The 21,066-nt window shown below is 45.4% G+C and overlaps 1 long non-coding RNA gene and 1 other non-coding gene across 2 annotated transcripts in view; one reads left to right on the top strand and one right to left on the bottom strand.

The window, feature by feature from the left end:
• Positions 1-21,066, top strand: part of LOC138498641 (uncharacterized) — a 197,207-nt gene that overhangs the window by 154,897 nt on the left and 21,244 nt on the right. The gene's annotated exons all lie outside the window — the stretch shown is intronic.
• LOC138498959 (U1 spliceosomal RNA) lies at positions 3-164 on the bottom strand. Its single transcript, XR_011279047.1, has one exon. It is a non-coding gene; the product is annotated as a U1 spliceosomal RNA (small nuclear RNA).

The following is a 21,066-nucleotide window of genomic DNA, read 5'->3' as shown; positions in this document are numbered from 1 at the left end:
TCAGGGGGAGAGCGCGAACGCAGTCCCCCACTACCAGATATAATGCAGTCGTGTATCCCGCATTTGGGAACATAGCAGGGTTCAGCAAATCCGATGTGCAATGGGTAAGCCACACCCTGGGAGATCTGCCCTTGAGGTCAGATTCTCCCCTGCCAGCTAAGTATGAGTTGCATGCAAGAGGGAAAGGGTTGGGTCAGTTCTGGGAAGCCCTGCTAAGTGAGGGTGAGAAGTCAGGCCCTAACCCAGCCCCAACCCTCCAACCCCCCTGGAAGCTCTGAGCATCTGCAGAGCTGCCTGTCCCACGTGTAGGGGGAAGCTCCAGCAGGCAGAACCCAGCAGAAGAGCAGATTGTAGCGCAGTTCCTTTCTCCCACCAGGCCCAGCTCAGGCCAAGATTTGTATAAATAGCAGGATGGCTCAGGCAGGCCTGTTGCAGTCTGCCCACTGGCCTGTCGGCCCCACACGGGTCCATGGCCCTCCTGAGCGGAGCTGCTCAGTGCTGGCCCCATTGACACCATCATAATCATCCTGGACCACGATGCTCCACCACCCCATAATCTCAGAGTTCTGCTCAATGACAATGCTGAAGCTTTGACATCTTTGCTGTAACCATATGCCGTGTTGTGTCAGCCGAGCCTGCACAGCGCCAAAGGCAAGTATTCCCTTGTCCGGGCCCAGAGGTCACTGAGTCTTCCAGTGCCATCCACTTGGCACGGCCTACTGTTCTCAGTGTTTTCTACCCGCAAATCAGCACCACTGCCAAACAGAAATGCATCATTGGGGCCCATTGCTGCTGCTCTCCGACTTGACCCCAGCCCAGCGCAAAGGTACCCGTGGTTCTGGTTTGATGCTGAAAATCCTGGCTCTGCTGAGATCCAAAAGACAAGAACTAAGGTATTTTGGGAACATAGTACTACTGTTTTTTGTGTTGCAACTGTATCAGCTCACACCTCCCCTGAAGGGTATAGGCTGCCCTCAGACTGCGCTACCAAAAGAGTGCAAATAAGTTATACCTGTTGGGCTTGTCTGTTTCACTTTTATGATTGGGTTCACTGCTTCATGGGTATTAAGAGCGTTATAAATAACCTATCATATCAGATCATATCATAGATCACAGATCAAGATCATAAGCAACTTCCAGAAACCTTGGCAGGTGGTCCACTGAGGCCCATTTGCAGGTTGCAGTGTGTTATTGGAGCACTCCTAGGGTAACATATTGTGCTGTACATGTGGTATTTGCCATGCTTTGATACCCCACTGGCCAATTCTATAATGTCCAATGTACTTGGTATAATGCATGGACATTTTCATCAATTCGCACTGTGCTTAGAGGTAAACGTAACTGAGCTCCCGCTGTTCTTCTTTGTCTTGAGACGAGGAAAAAAAGCACTGCAAAGGTTAAGTTTCTCAGCTGAAAGGTTCATCTTCAGTGACATTCGCAATTCAAAAGAACGATTTTTGGGGCAGACAGGCTGTGTCGCCGCAACCCCTGCTAAACATATGTCCAGAGATGACAAACCTTGAAAGTAACTCCGCACAATTGCCCTCTGAGCAGCGGCCCATGGCTAATCAGGGGTTCAGGAATCCACTGTGCTGCCCACGCTGAGAGGAACTCCTGCACAGTACCTGTCCACATAATCCTTTGCCCCGGGCCAGCACTCTCTTCTCCTCAACTCACCACCTACTCCCTTCATCTCGGCTCGCCTTTTGCCCCTCGGAGCACCATGCAAGAGAGGAACAGGCATGTCTGGGCCGGAGCCCATTCCTCTCTTGCATGGTGGGTCCTACTTGCCTGAAATGGGATATTTAAATGCAAAGTAATTGCTACTATATTAATCCCATTGTTCATAGTTTGTGGGAGTACTGGGCAATTGTATGGACCCGCGCTCACTGAAAATGAATGGTATTCCTGAGGTAACCCTCACAATGCCGTGATACAAATTAGTCTCTCCTTCCTCCATCATCAAGTCCCAAGATCTTCTTGATGAATTTATTTATTTCTGCAATGTTTGTCGGATATCCGACAAAACATTCCAGAAATAAATAAATTAACGCTTCGTGGCTGAGGACTGTAACTACCTCTGTTGACCCCATGGGGTCACCAGAGCGAGGTACAGTTTTGCGCACAGGCACATTTAAAAAAGAAAAAAGATATTATTTTTTTTATCAAGTGTTGTCCAACATACAGCCTCGCGGGCCACATAAAATGGCTTGGCTGGCCGCATTGTGGTCCACGGGCCGTATGTTGGACAACCTTGGTCTAAGGGGTCATATTCGTCACTATGGTCAATCATCGCCTCCAATTCAAAGGGAATTAATTAGGGGCGGAATCGAATGTGTCATTACTGATTGTAAGATGCTCATTTTGTATATATGTAACTGATGTATGATTCTCGCTCTCTTGCATCCCCCGAGGTCTGTTAGACACACTTTGCGGACGTGGGACCATTTGGCCAACTGGGACTATTTACTTTGCAATAAACCCTAGATTTTGGGAATACAACCTTGTGTCTGGCGTATCAGTTTGTGTGTGGTGATTGTGCCTTGTTTCCACATTCGAGGGTCCCTCAGGGGCCCCTTCAAGTGGCACCCGAATAGGGACCCTCCCCCACTTGTTTCATCGTGTGCGTTGCAAAATAAGGAAGGCGGTAAGAACGGCGAGGATGGGAGCGATCGAGCCGGGATCAAGAGGTGTTCGGGGCGCCCCTGCGTAAGAGATGAGACTCCTTTCTGCAGATCTGCACACAGCTGATCCCTGATCGACGTGCCCGGCCAGTGAACAAGGAGGCGAGGGTCCCGAAACGAGGCAGAGGCAAGATACGCAGAAATGACAACATTGGTTGCGTCAGTATACGGACGGATTGTGTCTTGGAAAGACAAATTGACTAATCAGGTGAGTCGTGCCCCGATTTATAGGTAATCCTGATATTGGTTGAGAGATGACTTTGCAAAATCAAACACCCAGAGTAAGTTTGATTAGCCATGGGTAAGATTAAAACATGACTGGGGTATTGTCCACTCTAGCGGGGCTTTTCCGCTGCGGTGGACAATCTTTGGAGACTGGCCAGGTCGCACCTCTGGGGGGAACGCCAGCTTATGATATGTATGTGAAGTATGGTGTGGGAGCGATAATGTTTTGTGAAATTTGGCATAAGCAAACCAGAAAGCAGGAAGATCTGCAGTGGCCGAGGAATGGGAGTTTTGAGTACAGAGTTGTATCACGTGCCTACAACACAATGTGGGGAAGGGAACAGTGACTCCAGCAGGCAGTTTTGGCCCTCCCTCTATGCCGTTTGAGTTGATCCATTTTGATTTCATAGAAATGGAGAGATGCCAAAACTTGAAGTATGTTCTGGTCGTTATATGTGCATTTAGCAAGTGGGTGGAAGCGTATCCATTAAAAGACTGCACTGCCATAAGTACGGCGAAAGTAATGTTGAAGGAGTACTTCTCCCACTTTGGTCTGCCCCATGTCATATGGTCGGACAATCGTCCGCATTTTGTAGGTGCAGTAATACTGCAGATTTGTTCAGGCCTCCAAATCAATAAGCGATTCCATTGCTCCAGACACCCCATGAGTGCCGGACTTATTGAACGTCACAACAGCATCCTGAAATCCAAAATAAGCAAGATCTGTGCAGGCAGCAAGCTAAGTTGGGTGGATGCATTGCCAATAGCGCTACTGTGTATGCGAACATCTGTGCAGGCGAGAACTGGGCTCTCCCCATACGAAATCGTCATGGGAAGACAGGCAAATGTTTGGTGTGCACCTCAGCTGAAAAGGTTGAGGGAGGTGGAACACCCTGTACTCAGCATTTATTGTAATCTATTAATGCAAAAATTGTGTTTGATTCATCAGCAGGTGCAGGAGGCGTTGCCCATAAGATACACCGGCCCAGGACACACATTGGAGCCAGGAAACTGGGTGCTAATAAAAAACTTTTAGCGAAAAACATCATTAGCACCCAGGTGGCGTGGGTCCTACCAGATCCTCCTGACTACGCAGACGGCAATACGGGTGGATGGGAGAAAGGCATGGGTGTATGCCACGCATGCCAAGAAAGTCCTGCCACCACTTAACACTTTGACTGATGGGGACGACGAATAAAAAGAAACAGCGGTTCCAGAAACTAAAGAAACAATTGCCAATTCTTTGACACAGAAACTGCCTGATCCTGAAACAAAGCCTGATGAGATTGCCATAAAAGAGGAAGGGCAAAGAATGCCCCAACGTTGTCCAGCAGATTCTGCATCACTGCTGGCCGACACCAAGCGTCTACCTCTGTGGCGCCCACCATCGTCTGTTGCGCCACAGCCTGCATCACCGCCTGGGTGCCCATCATCATCTGTCATTGCGCCCCAGGCTGACTCCAAGCTTGAGTCCGGAAGTGTACCCGCACTATTTGTCGATCACACGATACCGGGAGCAAATTGGTATAACCTGCGAAGCAGAAAAAAGGAGTGATCAAGCTCTTCATCTTTTTGTGATTTTGTTGCCTCTGTTTCCTATTCTCGGATGAAGTAGGAACCGGAGGCCTCGAGGAGAGTGGTGTGAGGGTTGTGTGAATCAGACAGCCCGACAAACGTGGCTCCTCGGTGCTAAATCCATGTGTCCTGAACCCGAGCGGACAAGCGGGGCGCACATGGTACAAAGGCTCTGAAACTTTAGAGCGATGTGCAGATGCACGGAAATCTTGCCAAACGAATGAGCAATCCAGGCTGATAAAAACTGGCATAGAAAGACTGTAGACATTTATCGAACTTTCTGACATTCCAACAAGTGCATCGACAGGAGATATTCACGACGAACACAGTGGAAGAAGAAGAAGCGTGAGAAAAGATGCTGGAATCAGCTTTCGCCCCCTCCTGCACCAATGCTGATAATGAGTTAAACGCAACACGTAGAAGGTTACAAAAAGGGAATAGTCGGAAGAATTGTATGTTGGGTTTAACAATAATAATGTGTATAATGAGTATACTGGCCCCAATATTGACCGTATCAGTATTATGGTACTTGGAGGAAATGCACCCCGTAGAAGTATTTTTGCCTGTTATGAACATTTCCACGACGGAAAGCCCAGTTCATGTGATTTCCTATACCTTGTCCCAAATGGAAGAGAGACATAGGGAAGGGTATGGGAACAACACATTACTATTAATAATGAACATGACACACTCAATATTAAGAAAAAAACAATTGCTGGGTGTGTGCCCACTTGCCACAGCATGGTGGTAAGGGAATCGGATGGTATGTACAGCCCCTGCCATTGACCTCTGCATGCTATGCCTCTTTGAGTGCCTTGTATTATGGGAAATGGAACAAGACTGAAACTGGTCAGTTAGACAAGACAAACATGAATGAATTTGAGGAAGTGATTATGAAACCAGTGGGTTGTTCCATATTCCATAAAGCACGATTGATTACACCAGCAATAATGCCACAGGATAGATTGTCTGTGCCTTATAAATCATCTGTGATCACGTTTCATATGAACCCAGAAGGAAATAAGGATGCGGAACCCTCTTCCTATACAGTAAATAATAATCCACGTTCTGTCCCCTTTTGTTTAAGGAAAAAAGGCTCTTTTCAGGTGGGGACATTCACTAGATGCAAGAACATAGCATTTCTTGATAAAGAAGTAGAGCCAATATATCTGGGAGACCCCGTGTATTTTATATGTGGAGAAAAAACATATCCTTGGTTACCTAGAAACTGGGTAGGTACATGTTATTTAGGTTTCCTGTTCCCTGGGGTGTTCCTTATAAAAACAGCAGACATAGCCAAATTGACCAGGTCACGACCTCGCCAGAATATTGAAGACAGGTTGATTGTAGAGGACATGGCAAAATCATTTATACCATTTTGGGGCCAAGCAATAAACTCTTATAATATAAGACGACTGTCCAGAATATTAGAGGAAACAATAAATGGAACAACCAACATATTATATAATATGACCCTTGAGGAAAAAGGAATTAGATTAATGTCACTGCAAAATAGAATGGCCCTCGATATAATCTTAGTTGATCGCTGCGGTGTTTGCAAAATCGTGGGATCAGCGTGTTGCGTATTTGTAAGAGACTCCTCCCCCACGATTTTCGAGGCATTAAGAAAGTTACATGTTTTGAGCTCTGATCTTCACCCCCCTGAGGGAGGATGGGAATTGAACATAAACTCCTGGTTTTGGGAGGTGTTACGATCCTGGGGATGGAAGCTATTTGCAATCTTAGTAGCAATTCTAGGAATATTCATGACATGTTGTTGTTGCATACATTATACAAAAAATTGAGTCGGGGTAGTCCCTTAGAGCATAACGTGGATTGGGACTGTCTGGGATATATCTGTTGTTAAACCAAAACTATCCACTATGCTGAGAAAATTATTTTCATTGAAGATGAATTAAACCAACTTCATTTATTTTATATCCTATGCCATGGATATCACAAAGATTATTTGCCACAATATTTTTATATACTCTGAAAACATTCCTTGTGTTGACAAAATCATTTATTTTGCATTTGTGAGAAAAAACATATAGGTATCAATATACAATCTAAAGTAATGAAAGGATGTAAGACTGGAAAAGAGAGAAAGAGAAAGAAGCAATTAATTCAATTTTAACAATTAGATGAATGCAAACAGTGAATGAACCAATAAATATAAATAGGACAATAGCACATATAAAAATGAACATTTCAGATCCCCTCATATGGAGGGGAGATATGACGGCCCACAATACAATATCCAGGTGCCGCTGAAATGAATAAATGCAGGTCTGCCGACGTTTTGGTGTTAAATTAGGGGAAGACACCTCGCAAGTACACAAATAAGTTTGTGCCTCGGTGGTTATATTTTACACATTAATTAGAAATTGAACTTCAGAATGAGTTCCAAAATTGGGTCTTCCTATCAGACATGCGGTTTAAACATCCATTACACTTTCGGATCAGCCCCCTGCTGGGCATGTACATTTTTCTGAAGCCTTCCTCAGGCCGAAAACATGAGATTATGGGGAACCCAACTTAACCCTGTGTGGAGGTAGACAAAAGAAAATATCAAAGAAAACGTTTTGTTAAAGGAATGTTTTCAGTTTGTGCGGCATTTGTCTAAATATAAAAAGAATAATTTATAATTTTTGGCACTGAAAATGAAAGCCTGGTGGGGGCAGCGTCCTTACCCTGATTCTGGGTGTGGACTGAGTCGAAAACCCACTTCGGCCGGAGTTGTGGTTTTCCACAGGTAAGGGGGACGCAGCATGGAACACGAGGTCCCCAGGGCGCAAACACCCGCTGTTGTCTTTTCATTCTTCAACTGGGGCAGGATAGAGAAAGAGAGGAAACAGAATCAAGCAGTGTATCTATCTCAGCCGGGGCTCAGATGTTAGTAGTTGTGAGCTAGAAGAGGTGGAAGAAATCGTTGTCTCATACCTCTTGTTAGGAAAGTCGTATCAAGGTAGCTATTTCTCCGTAAATCATGGGGTGTCTTGTGTAGATATATAGCGTTGAATTCAGCTGTGCTTGCTGTAGTACGCAGATTGGAGGAACCCCAGCCAAGGGAAAAAGGAGGAAAACCAAATCGGTAAATTTTGTTGCATACATTGTCTCCCTATAGTATGCACAGAGATTAGTGAAAATTGTGTACAGATGATGGAGAAAAAAAAACACTACTAAAGCAAACAAACACAGTGGTGGTGAATCCAAAACAATCAAAGAATTCATGGCAATCGATATTGATGATAATGAAGGGGAGATGACGAGTGTGCAGGATTCAGAAATAGATTCAGACAATTGGTCGAAGGAAGATGCAATGTATGGATGAGGCGTTTGGCATACGGCAAGAGGAGGGTTTGTTAGTCTAGAAAAATTAGATGCCCCTCGAACGGAAGGCAATGTAGAATACTTATTTGGCCGAAGACCAACCGCCTCATTTTCATTGTTAAGACTATATAGTTATTAGTCATTATATAGTAATTTGCTTAACTAGAGTGCAGCCATTTTAAGATGACCAAAATTGCCATTTTGTTTTCTCTTCGTTTTCTCTAACTGTGCCTCTTTGCTTCATGTAAAACTGCTTTGCTGAGATATTATTCTGCTTCAATGGTCCAAGGTAGTTAAAAGGCATGTTGAAACATAACGCCGTAAGCCAGACAGAAATGCCTGGTTCCCTCCCGTACGTATCCTTGGAGGCGAGGATCAAGGCATTCTAATCAGTACACAGATGCCAGCGAGTCTCCTTAGAAGAATAGCAATGTACGAAACTAATATTAAAAGGTTTAAATTATGTTCTTCTTTGTGGCCCCCCTTCTTGAGCACTGTGACGCCCCAGAGAGTAAGCTGACCTCTAGAGCGTGAATAGAAACCAGGAGATAGCAAGGCCTGGAATGTACAGTCCCCCTACGCACAGCTTGTCCTTGAAAACAGAAGCGTTGTGTTCTTTAAAATAAAGACTTGTGTCTGTAGGTCCGAGATTATAAACTGTTGCTAAATATAATGGTCTAAGGTGTCATATTCGTCACTATGGTCAATCATCCCCTCCAATTCAAAGGGAATGAATTAGGGGCAGCATCGAATGTGTCATTACTGATTATAAGATGCTCATTTTGTATATATGTAACTGATGTATGATTCTCGCTATCTTGCGTCCCCCGAGGTCTGTTATACACACGTCAAGGGACGTGGGACCATTTGGCCAACCGTGACTATTTACTTTACAATAAACCCTAGATTTTGGGAATACAACCTTGTGTCTTCCGTATCAGTTTGTGTGTGGTGATTGTGCCTTGTTTCCACATTCAAGGGTCCTTCAGGGGCCCCTTCAATATGCAGTATGCAATGCTGCAGCGTCGGCTGTTCTTCCAATAATGTTTCCCACAGTTCTGCCTAATCTTTTACTCTGCCACCATGACCAACGTTGATAATGTGTAACAAAGGGTGTAGATTGACTGACATCACTGATGATGACATGTTTAGAGATTTTCCATTGGATGAGGAAGTACAGTATTGGATTAGAACAGAGAAAAGGGAGTCCCACAGCAAGTGGCGATAACGTGGCAGCGTCCAGCATTTTTTAATGAAGATTTGGAAAAGGTGCCAAGCGCCTTATGGACTACATGCCCTTATGACGCAGGCCACTTGAAGGGGATAGAGGAGGTTAAGATAAAGCTGAAGCCAGGAAAACTGTTACCTCGAGCAAGATAGTACCCAATGTCTCAAGAGGCTGATGAGGGTATTTTTAAGACTAAATCAGTACTGATGGATGAAGGTATTCTGGTACCATCAGAATCATCGTGCAACACTGCGGTGTACCCTGTGAAAAAATCAAAGAGAGACTGATTAACCAGATTGTAGAGACAGAGTTTCATTTAGTTCCTAGTCCTGCGACAATGCTATGTAGTATCCCATTAAAAGCACAATATTTTACACAGATCGATTTGAGAAATGCGTTTTTCTCAATCCCATTTGCACGAGGACTCACAAGACCTGACTTCATTTACGTTCCGCCAAATCCATATATAACATACTAGGAAATATTGATTTGAAGACCACTCTGATACAGTATGTAGATGATATTTTGATTGTAGCATGACAGAAGACCAGTGTAGACAAGACTTATTTCAGTAAATGACTATTCTAGCAGACAAAGGATACAAAGTAGACAAAGAGAAGCTGCATTACTCTCAAGAAAAGGTGTTGTACATAGGTCAGTTGATTTCGCATGAGGGAAAAAGAGTAACACCTGAAAGAGCTGAGGCAATTATGAAAACTGCAAAACCGCCCATGGTAAAGCAGATGCAACAGTTTTTGGGGCTATGTAATTATGTAAGTGCATGGATGTTTGGCTACAGTTCATATATAAAGCCTCTTTTGCAGGGTTTGAAGAAAGCACAAATGAATAAGGAGAAAATAGAATGTACTGAGGAAACGGAGGGAGGATTTGAAGAGTTGAAAAAAGTAATTTATACAGTTCCTGTTCTAGGAATTACCAATTATGCTGAGGAGTTTTTCTTATTTTCACACACAAATGGGACTGTTAAGACAAGCAGTGCTTACACAGAGGACTACATTGGAGTACAAATCTCTGGCATATTACAGTGAGATTTTGCATCCAGTTATGAAAGGGCACTTTCCTTGCGAACAGTCATTGGCAGCCGCCGCGTTCGCAATTAAGAAATCTACAAGTATTATAATGGCTTGTTCTATGACGTTTTTTGTAGCATTGTTTGCCATTTTAGAGAAACCCAACGGTACGTTGATATCTCAGAGAGCTTCGGCATACAAAGTGATTCAAATTGTCAGATGTAAAATAGTGAACCCTGCCTCATTTGTAGCTGAGCCAGTGGCAGAGGGTGAGCATGTGCCGGATTGTGCGAATTACATAGAATTTTATGATGACATACTGTGCGTAAAGGAGAACTCACTGTCGGGAGGGGAGATTCTCTTTATTGATGGTTCTTTGTAAATTGATCAAACAAGTGGAGAAAGGCATTCTTCTGTAGCTGTGGTGAGGCATAGACCAAATGGCGAGTTTGAGGTTGAAGCAAGTGCAAGACTAGTGTCTCACTTTTCAGCACAAGCAACAGAACTGGTAGCACTTATTGTTGAGCTTGAAAATCATAAAGGACAGGAAGGGACAGTGTACAGTGACTCAGCCTACGTGACATCAACTGTACATGCAGAGCTAGCACGTTGGAAAAGGAGGGGCTACCTCCGGGTGGATGGCACTCCAGTACAGCACGCATCTTTATTGGACAGGTTTATTAAGGCACTACAACTCCCAGTAGCCATAGCGATATTTTAATGCACAGCGCATACTAAGCAAACTGATTTTATTTCTTGCAGGAATGAAGCCACAGATGCAGAAGCCAAAAGGGTTGCATATTTACCCGATATTATAGGTTTTGATACTCCAGATGCTAAGGAAAGAGTAGTCATGTGTATGATAGTGAACAAAGGATTTAATCATTTACCAAGACTTCAATAATGGAGATTTAAGGCAGTGAACCACATGAAGAGCAAGAATTGTGGAAGCAAAGGGGATGTTCTTTATCCCCCACAGAAGCATTATGACGACAGGGCAGCACTGGAAAGCCAGTGATGCCAGTAGCCTTTTTAAAGGTAGCGCTTAAACAGCTACACTACCCTGTACATGTAACTTGGGAAAGTCTTGCTGCAACAATTGCAGAGGATTGGTTTGTGCCAACTTTGTTAGAACACGTTGCATTTTATGTAGTAAACTGCATCACATGTCAAAAGATTGCTGTTGGGCATACACTGCAAATGATTAGAGGACTAATTCCTCAACCAAATGGTCCTTTTTAGCATTTACATATTGACTGTGTTGATATGCTGCAAGCATGTAATGGATATAGGTATATGATAGTGGTCATGTGTCCCTTCTCCAGGTGGATCAAAGCAGGTCCATGTGCACACCCTGGTGCCACTTGTGCAGTGAAGTTTTTAGTATATAAAGTCTTCCAAGATGTGGAGTGTGTGAGATGCTGAGATCCGATAATGGTATACACAGGAGGGAGAGCCCTAAACAGACCCAGGACAGAAGGGCTATAGATAAATGTATACAAAGAGGGGGTGTCCTGGCTGTTGAAGTCAGAGCTAATTGCAACTAATTTTATTGCAAATCGAAGTTTCAGTAATATTCTTCACTGAAACTGCACTGATTCTGCAACTGGACCACTCTTAACGGCCTCGGTCCTGGGCCCAGCCACTCTCCACTTGCACTGATGCCCTGGAACCCCTCTGCACTGCGGGACTGTCTCTGTATCCCTACAGCCCCCCCCCCTTTTCCAGCACTTGTTCTGCACTTACCTTGCACTTGCCACCGGCTGGCCCTATTTATTTATTACTTTACGCCACTTACCTTGTACTGCACTTCCCCCCCTCCCCTTCCCCTTGCACTTTTCCCCCTCCCCCACCCCTGCAATTGCACGCTCTGAATGACACCTGGCCTAGTAGGATCGTTGTCTGTCTCCCCTTGTTCCTCCCCTCCCTGCCTCGTCGCGCCTTGAAACACCTGTGTATAGGCGCGTTACAAATGCCATATCATATCATATCATAAAATTAGTTGCAATTAGCTCTGACTTCAACAGCCAAGAGATCCGATAATGGGCCACATTTTTGCAAATGAAGTATTTGAACAGATAAGTCTTTTACTGAGCATTAAGCACAAGTTTTGTTCTGCTTATCACCCGCAAGCAAATTGGACATGTGAGAGACTCAACGGCCTCCTTAAAGAAAGGATTGCTAAACTTAACTTGATACTGAAAAAGGGGTGGCTACATTGCCTCCCCTTAACCTTGTATGCATTAAGAAATCAGCCCGGTTCGGACCACCATCTCACACTCCACAAGCTAGTGACAGGAAAGTGAATGAGAATGCCTTTAACTCCTCCAGTGAGGAGTAGAAATGATGTTCAGAGTGCAGCAAAAATGTCAGGAAATAATTCATTGAATATTTGACATGTATGACCGCTAGTATCTGCTTGAGCCACAGGAAGTTTTGAAAAATAAACTTTAGAAAGTTGTTGATATATCACGATTATGCCTAAATGACAACACTTGGTTAAAAATTGGAAATGAGAGCAGTACCCTGATTCATTTCTTACAATGTATTAGTTTGGCTAAGCCTACGGTCGTCCCAGAAAGCGATGTGCATCGTCTCGTGCTTGCTATCTTTGTATTTATTCTTCAAGTTTATCCTGCTCTTGTCAGGTGTGATGTTAACATTCACACCTTTTTACAGGATCCGAAAAATGGCCCAGTGATTAGAAGGCTGCTCGTAGCAATAATAGAGGAATTGTAGCAGCTACCAAATGTGTTACAATTGTCGGAGTAAAGTGTTTTTTCCTTCCTTAAACAATTGCAGCAAAGATGAGGGATGTTGAAAATGGTATGATTTCAGGGAAGGACCGAGCCCAAGAGACACCACAATGGTACAAATGGTGGGGATTAATATGTTTGTTTGCAATATAAATATGCACTATTATGCTTTCTACCTTTTTGTTTCTTCTGATTTATTATTTTATTGGGCCAAGTAAGGCAGAAGTCCCTTTGATCCTCCTTACTCCAGTAACTCGTGTAGATTTGCCTATTACCAATGAGCCGAAGCCCCTTGTGTTGTCTCCCCAGAGTAGAGCTGATTTAGAGTTGTTTCAATGGGCTGCGAAGATCCTGTTAAGGAGGCAAAAGAGAAGTGTGGAGGAAGATGATGATGAAATAAATAATTATCTAGATAGGGCAGCACATTTGGGTCATAACATGTGGTATCAGCACATGAAACAGGTGGGAGAGATAGCATCCAAAGAGAGTTTCTAGGTTTGTGCTCTTATACCTTATGCAATGAATGCTGCCTGAACTTTCATTGCCAGAGAAATCCCGGGGTACGATGCCAGATATCTCGTTCATCTTGTAGCATACATGACAAGAGGCCAGTTTCAAGGAAATGGAGCCACTTTGCGATGGAGATCAAAATGGTAATTTCGATTCCAGGATGATTACATCGCGACTATGCAAATAGAAAAGGAGCCTGCATAGTAAAGAAAGATGCTTACATATCCTAGGGCAGGACAGGATGAAGTGGTCATAAAGTAAATGAAGAAGATGGACTGTCCTGATAAAGTAGAAAAGCCTTGGGTGCTTGGATACTGGGAACAATATCAGATGTTAGACTATGGACAAGTGAAAACCAAGAAAGGATGGGAGGAAGGACTGATGTCGTGTGCATCTCATCTATTGAAGTGAGAATACATGCGAGAAGTGCAAAATGTGAATGATGAGTGCTTGAAGTCATGGGCCAAACATGCCAAGCCGTTGACATGGGTAGAAGATGAATCAGGTCCAATAATGGTGATCCCCTTGACAAACGTGACATTGTGCTTTCGAAGATAAGGAAAAAAGCATGAGGGAACTAATGTAGGGTGCAAGACTACAGTTGATGTCTCTAAAATAGGAGCAGGGACATCCGTCCTAATGGATCAATATTGGGCCTGTGGATCCAGAGCCTACATGAAGTTACCAAAATATTGGGGAGATACTTGTTCCTTACTGATCATTCATGTTCAGCTTTAGTAATTCCTCGAAGCGACTTGAACATTGGTGAATTTCCAAAAGCAGATGCTCATTGGAGAAGGAGAATATCTTTTGAATTTCTCAATCGGACAAAGAGAGAGAATTATTTCTCAGCTAAATCAATAGAGGATTTTGATTCTATTTCATATTAACACCGGTGGTCAGCCAAACTTCAGCAATATTCATTACTATCTTTGCGCCGGAATCCAGACAAAGGCCAATGTGAACTGGTTGAAAATCACTCACTGGTAGCTCCTGCAGACTATCAATAATACCATAAAGGGATTTGATGCAATTAGAGAAGAATTGAGAGCCATAAGACTGATGACTCTTCAAAATAGATATGTCCTTGATATGATCACAGCTATGGAAGGAGGAGTTTGCGCCAAAATCGGGCCATCGTGCTGAACGTTCAAACCTTCTCATGATGACGAGAATGGAACCTTGACAGACACCATAACGTTGCTGACAAACCTGAAAAAAAAATGGAAGATGAAGTAGAAGACATTGCAGGTGACAGTTGGTTTGACTTGATCTTCTCATGGGTTCCACAATGGATGGCAAACATCTTTACGTTTCTGGGACCAGTATTGGTGATGTTAGGAGTCTGTGTAATTAGGAGAATAATCACACTGTGTAAGAAGACAGCAAAAAAGGCAGTAGGAATGAAGATTATGATTGATGTCGAATCAGGGTTTGGACCCAAGGAGTTGAAAGATGAAGAAATCAGAAAATATGTAGAGGCCAGCATTCTAAATACTTGCATCCAAGAAATCACAAGAAATATGTGCGACGATGGATCTTCTGTAATCCGAATGGACAATGCAGTAACATGACCTGGAGCATTGATGAACATGTAAAATCAGCAGGATACCTGAAGGGAGTAGTTAAGATTTGCACACTGAAGAAGCATTTCTTCAAGAGAAGAAATCAAGATGTAGAGACTGGTGAAGGTGTGGTTGATGGATGAGTCAGAGGGGGGAGTGTAGCGGAGCAGTCAAATGCATCTACCGGAAGTCCCGTCCCCCTGCTACCTGTATGTTGGAAGCCAAAAATTGCGACATGCGCATCGGCAGTATTTGTATTTGTTTATTATTTATATAGCGCACCAAACCCTTAGGTAACTGGGCGCATTACTTGGTTGCATAGGTTACATACAGATCATACATACACGGTAATGTTCAAACAGTCATAAATATTTACAATATAATTATTATAATTACAGATGTTACATACAGATATGTACAAAGTTGAGGCGAAACAAAGCTTATACATCAAGGGACAAGAGCCAGGATTTTGTGTTCTTCCTGAAACTATAGTAGGATGTTCCTGTTCTTAGGTTGACAGGTAATGAGTTCCATAATTTAGAGGCCATCAATGGAAAGCAACTGCCACCTGCTTTCAGCAGTTTGTATCTGGGAACAATCAATTGGTGTGTACATACAGATCTCAAAGGGCATTCTGAAGTTTTTGCTGTTGAATTTGTCAGCTAGATATTTAGGGGCAGAATTATCTAGACATTTGTACCTGAGATTTGGAGTTTTGAAATTAATTCTGTCTTTCACTGGGAGCCATTTAGTGCTGTGCCTGACAGATGAGATGTGCTGAGTTTTAGGATCATTGCATATCCGAGTGCAGGCAAGGACCACAGTCGCCCTTAAGCGTATGAAGGGGCCCGATGGCTGCAGAGCTCCTTCTCTTCACTGTACAATTAGGACGCCAAACACAAGCCGCAGCCATTGGGCCCCTTCATACGCTTAAGGGCGACTGTGGTCCTTGCCTGCACTCGGATTTACACAGAGCCAGCACATGGAGCCATGGTAACTTTCTCCTGACTCCGAGGCCACATTCATTTGCCCGTGCCTGCAAGGGTGAGGATGCCTCCATCCTCACATGAACATTCTTCACAAGTTCTCCTCTCCAGAATTTCTGAGCCTACTATTCAGAAGCTCCTACAAAGGGAGACCTACTAATACTTGGCCCAGGAAGAAGGCACTCATCCAGCTGAGCTGAAACGTCAGTGGTCACCGCTTCCCCCAGAGGGGTTGCCCTGATTCTGGACCATATGAACTGCTAACCTAATATCCAGATGTCGACCAGTCCTTTCGTCACCCTTTTGCCAGGCTCTGGAAGACCTTGCCTATAGGCCTCCATATTACACTTAAAGGGTCAGACTAGAACCTTGGGACTCTGCATTAATTGAAACTTAAATAGGCAGCCCCCAAGGACACTTTTTTCTGCTACTGAGTGATGAGCACACCAGAACACAAGTGTGAAGAACTTTGGAGTATATGCACCTTTAACTCATGTTTTCAGTGCATTATGTTTTGAATGATGTACACAATATAACTACATGTGTTGTTATAGTAACTGATTCATGAGTTCATGGTTATATATGGATTACAGTGGACACATTAACATTTGACTGGATATTTAACCCATTTGATGCACTGTTTAGTCATGTTCTGCTAAATGTAACAGCAATTCCAAAATAATCATAAAGGGTTGATTGGCCCTCATTACGACCCTGGCGGGAATCGAAAAACGATGGCGGAAATGCAATACCGCCATCGAATAGCGCTCGGTGCGATCATGACCCGTCACCACAAAGTACGATGCCATTAGCGACACCGTAGTGAACGCCAACGCTGACAGCACCAAGCACGCGCGCGCGCGCCATGCCAAACCGTAATTACCACCATGGCGCAACGGTACGCGAATTCCGACCCTAGCGGACATGCACCTAACGCCATCAAGCACGGCGGAAAGTACCATTCCGCCATGGTGAGAAGTACGGCATCGCGAACCAACCGTAAACGGCCCTACTGAGTGCTTGTACACCGCTCCCTGGCCACATTGTACAACCCCCCGTAGGTGCAATGAAGTCACACAATGCAACCAGTGAAATGTACTAGTCATCCATGCCTGCCAACGAACAAATGAATCTCAAGAGTGCCCAATGGGAGCTGCAGGGCACAGATGGCACGAATACAGAAGCTATACAAATGGACATGACCTCAGTCTCCCACCAAGAAACGCACGCAAACACAGGCACCTGTGACCAGCAAAATTCCGATAATCACATCATTCCACCAATCCAACTGGCTGACCGGCATCTGTTACACAAAAGCTAATCCCCCGCCCCTGAGCATGACATCATCAAAACAGTCATAATGGCAGCCCTTATCCCTGACCTCACTGGGCTCCGTAGGCAAACGCGCCCAGCACAGTACCATGCAACTATACTCCGAAGCTGGAACCAAATGCAGATCTCCTCACAATACATTGCTCCCCAAATAGGAATATGCCACATCACTCGCAAAGAAGAACGCTACACGGTTCATATCAGAATAGAAATTTAATGCACAACAAATTCACCAAGCCCATACAGCCATTAGGCCATGAACTCCAAAATATATTTCATTATCGTGGGCTGCATCCGCAATAAATGACCAGCTACTTCTTGTGTGACGCCCTGTTCCTTCATGGTACACAGGGGCTACATTCCCATACGAAAAGGCAACATGGAAGCGCCTAGAACCGCAGGGCCGTCCCAATAGGGAGGCACTAGTCCAGCTGAAAGGCCGAAATGTTGCTCCTAGCCACTAGTACTGCGTAAGGGCATGTGGCCCATTGGCGATCGTCCCATAAGATCGTAATGCTGCTCCACTGATTAACACGAAGCAGCAGGTGTCGGGAGTAAAATCCATCTGCAGGAGTGGCATACAGATGGCAGTGGCAAAAGGGGAGGAGATACCTGTCAACCAAATGAAATGAAAAAGAATAGTATGGCCATCAGAACTACAGTTGAATTAACCACTTCAATGATCACACCAAATCCACAGCCATATGCATGCTAGCCCACTCCAAAGGATCATCACCACCCACAAACCACTTGCGAATCATAACTATCTATATCGAGGTGAAAACACTATCACAAACGAGTGTACCTGTGCATGCGTCTGTTACAACAGAATCCATCTGATGGGATTGGTAACGTGCATAGACACAAGTGTCTGAAGGCGCGTCGAGACAGGGAGGGCTCAACAAGGCCAGATAGACGATGGCCCCACTATGGCAGCCCTGCATCACATAGCGCAGGGGAGGCGGATAGATTCCAAGAAGCCCTGTACATGGCAAACTCTGTATCAAATCATCTGTCCATGCATCCATACATCATTCCCTCATCCCGTAATGAAAACGCCTGTTTCCATACTCACATAACATGTGAAATTTCCATTGAGTCTGTGCGTTATGCAGCCTGCAAAATCCACCGTGCCCCAGCCCGTTATTCAAGTGTTGTGAAGTAACATGTATTTGGGAACGTCCGGCCTCATCGCCCACGTCGCTATTGCGCATCCCATACTATTCATATCAATCATTGCATCCTCGCCATGGCCCCTGTCCCAAGGACATTGAACAATAGAACGTTATATTTGCAGTCAGACCTGTGGGCATCTCCTCGCCGCTAGCTGAAAACCAAAAGCGCCGCCCTTCGAATTCCTCATTTGCAACATCAAGTCGAAAAGGCATCTGTGGCCGCTTGAAACCACAAATTAATCCATCTGGTGCGGCTGTGTGTGAAAATGGCAACTGCCTTCACTCACAAATGGAACGCCCCGCCCGTCGGTGAAGCTCGGTACAGTGTTGCATGAGGGTCCACCGTTACTCGAGTACTACGTTCCACTGACCCTTCACAAGTCTGTTCGCGACTGCAAAGATTGTATGTGAAACAATGGGACCATAGCCGAATGAACATATCAACCAATGTTACACTGCCATCGGGTACAAATACATGATTGCAATAGCAAGATGCCATTCGTCGAATTGCAGCGTTGTGTGCGGGACGTGCTCGCCCAAAGGGGAGTGCAGCTTGCACAGGTGGAATGAATCACCACAGGTGGAGGCCATACATCCTGAAAACACATAAATTGCACACCCAGTCTCCTCCCACAACCACACCCACTCCGAAATGCTACCGGCAGGACTAGCCATGTTGGCCCTGGGGGACCTGATAGCACTGCAAGTACTCCAACTTCAAGAAGAAGACGAACACCAACTACTACCGGCCGCACGGCGGAGACGCAGGAGGAGGAGGAGGCCAAGGCAGGGCCAGCAAGGGCCGCCAGCACAGCCACTACCACCACGCAGGCAGCCCGCAATCCCACGCCTCCGAGCACATCTGTTCAACCTCACTGATGAGCAGATCCACACCCTCTACCGTTTGGACCGGGACACCATAACCGCCATTGTGGACATGACACAGGCTGACCTTGTCAGCATGATAGATAGCCCAACCGCCATCCCACCCCTACTGAAGGTGGTGTCTGTACTACACTTCCTGGCCACAGGCACCTACCAGCACACAGTCGGACAGTTGCATGGCATTTCACAGCCACTGTTCTCACGGACACTATTGCAAGTGCTCGATGCCCTCCTGAAGCACGCAGACGACTTCATCTCTCTACCACGCTCGGAGCAGGAAATTACGAACACAAAAGTGGGATTCCATGCACTTGCCGGCATACCGGGTTGCATTGGTGCCATCGACTGCAGCAATGTGGAATTGGTCGTCCCACATGCCATGGAGGCCCAGTACCGCAACCGAAAACAATTTCATTCCCTGAATGTACAAATGGTGTGTGACTCCAACAGGATCATTACACATTGTTGTGCCAGATTCCCTGGATCTACCCATGATTCTATGGTCTTGAGGAACTCCACTATACCACGCTACATGGAGCGACACGCAGGGAACAGATCCTGGCTACTCGGTGAGTCTCATTTCATGCATGATGATGTGGGGTATGTGATGCGGCAATGACCTGGCAGGAAGGGGGGGGGGTGCGTACGTAGCAATGGCATTCCTCAATATTCCTTTCTTGTCCACATACAGGTGATGCCGGGTATCCACTGAAGAGATGGCTCCTCACACCAGTCCGGAACCCACGGGACCAGCATGAGGAGGACTACAACCATGCCCACTCACGTACCCGTGTAGTCATAGAACAGGCATTCGGCCTACTGAAGACTCATTTCCGCTGCCTCAGCAGGTCTGGCGGGGCACTCCTGTACCGCCATGTGAAGGTTGCAAAGATGGTCATGGCATGTGTCATGCTCCACAACATGTGCGTACGTAGAAATGTGCCCATGCCCCCTGACGCAGAACTGCAAGCACCTGATGATGGTCATGATGAGGGTGGGGATGTGGCAGCACCTCAAGGAGTTTGCGAGGCACAGGAGGGCCGTGACATTCGTCAGCATCTCATAGATGCATGCTTCTAGCACTCACGCCTGGTGGCTGATACATGGACACGGGACTCATGGCACTGTGTGTGTCTGGGACATGCACAATATGGACTGTACGCCTATAATGGCCTCGTACACAAAGATCAATGTCCACACATCTCATTGCATGATCGTGCATTGTTTATGGCATATGTGATATCATGTTAAACACCCTATCAACCCGCCACCCAAGTGAGCCCAACACACCCCCTCCAACCTCCTACCTCCCCCCCGAACACCAGTGTCCAAAGATGCTCATTGTCAGTGGGCTGTCGCTATTGCAAGCCCCCTCTGCGGGTATCAGGGGCACCCCTGCCTGTGGAGCGCAGGTACCTCCCAGATCTACGTTGGGGGCTGCCCTGGACGGAACTTGCAACGGATGATGTCTCTGCCTGCTCACGTCCATGCATGTCCCTAAGGGTTTGTGAGAGCTCAGTGAGCACACGGCGCACTGCGGCAAGTTCGGCACATACGTCTTTGGACGTCGCATGCAGTTCCCCCCTCAGGCTCTCGGTGCTTCTCTCCATTTGTACTCTCAGGCTCTCGGTGCTACTCTCCATTTGTACTCTCAGGCTCTCGGTGCTACTCTCCATTTGTGCCCTTAGTGTCTCTGTACTTCTCTCCATTTCTGCCCTCAGTGTCTCAGTTGATGTTTCTATGTCTGCCTTAGTGCCCCCACATTCATCGGCATGGTCCTT

Source organism: Ambystoma mexicanum, chromosome 5q (genome assembly GCF_040938575.1).
Source record: "Ambystoma mexicanum isolate Mex_15411 chromosome 5q, UKY_AmexF1_1, whole genome shotgun sequence".
In the NCBI taxonomy this organism is placed as follows: domain Eukaryota; kingdom Metazoa; phylum Chordata; class Amphibia; order Caudata; family Ambystomatidae; genus Ambystoma; species Ambystoma mexicanum.
This window is presented reverse-complemented; position numbering and strand designations above follow the sequence as displayed.